Raw genomic sequence first — 1,333 nt, 5'->3', positions numbered from 1 at the left:
ATAAAAATTTATAAGAACTCACTATAAAGGAAAATGAAATAATGAATTAGTGAAAGTATGAAATTTCTTTATGTAATATGCAGAAAGAGAAGATTTTGCATGGCATGTTCAAGTTTAGAGAAAATGATTTCAATTGTCTTTAACATGAATTGTAGTTATATGTCTTCTTCATTTCCAGTAGTCTTAAGAGCAAGCACAAACTCTCAAGTTATGCTCATTTAAAATGGCACTGGAATAACAGAATTCATTCTCCTGGGGCTTTCAGATCTCTCAGAACTCCAGCCTCTTCACTTTCTGTTGTTTATGATTGTTTACCTCATCGCCCTCCTAGGCAACCTGGCATAAAGGTGTTAATCAGACTGCACTCTCACCTTCACACACCCATGAACTTATTTCTCACCATCTTAGCCTGTGTGAACTTGTGCTACACCTCCAATGCAACCCCACAGATGCTGAGAACTTTGTTATCTGAGGAGACTATTTCCTGTGCTGGTTGCTTTACCCAGTGCTCTGTTTTCATCGCATTCCTCCTTACCGAGATCCACATGCTGGCAGCCATGGTCTACAACCGTTATGTGGCCATGTGTAACCCACTGTGCCACAGTGTGAAAATGTCCAGGAGAGTCTGCCTCTGCCTGGTCACATTTCCTTATGTCTACTGCTTCTCAGATGGTCTGTTCCAGGCCATCTTGACCTTCTGCTTGAGCTTCTATAAATCCAATGTCCTCAATCACTTCTACTGTGCAGACCCACCCCTCATTAAGCTTTCTTGCTCTGATAACTATGTCAAGGAATATGCCATGCTCATATCAGCTGGCTTCAACTTCTCCAGTTCCCTCACCATCATCCTGGTGTCCTATGCCATTATTATTGCTGCCATACTCACTATCAAATCAGCAAAAGGAAGGCACAAGGCATTTTCCATTTGTGGTTTTCACATGATGACTGTCACTCTATTTTATGGGACAATCTTCTGTGTGTTTGTAAGACTACCAACAGATAATTTAGGAATCCACAGTAATAGCTGTCTTTTACATCGTTGTAAATCCAGTGCTTAAACCATTGATCTATATTCTGTGAAACAAAGACATAAAGCAGGCCTTGGAAAATATCTTGAGAGGAAATGTGGTCACTAAAATGGCAATATCTCCACTTTCCAGTAAACCATAATTCTAAACCTTTCCCTCAAATGTATTTACATTTGATGATGCAATTTAGTGTTCTCTACAAATAGTGTTCTTCTGTCTGTGTTAAAGTCTAGGGAATAAGAAGCTGCATTTCATTTTAAACCCTAGGCTCTCACACCCCAACTTTTGGTCCATGAATCTGCACC

At 39.9% G+C, this 1,333-nt stretch overlaps 1 pseudogene; it reads left to right on the top strand.

Annotated features, from left to right (window-relative positions):
• Positions 1–210: 210 nt before the first annotated feature.
• On the top strand, positions 211–1,080 carry LOC143649720 (olfactory receptor 5M11-like; annotated as a pseudogene).
• The last annotated feature ends 253 nt before the right edge of the window (positions 1,081–1,333 follow it).

This window comes from Tamandua tetradactyla, chromosome 11 (genome assembly GCF_023851605.1).
Source record: "Tamandua tetradactyla isolate mTamTet1 chromosome 11, mTamTet1.pri, whole genome shotgun sequence".
NCBI lineage: Eukaryota > Metazoa > Chordata > Mammalia > Pilosa > Myrmecophagidae > Tamandua > Tamandua tetradactyla.
Note: the sequence above shows the minus strand (reverse complement) of the source record. Positions and strands in the feature narration are given on the sequence as shown.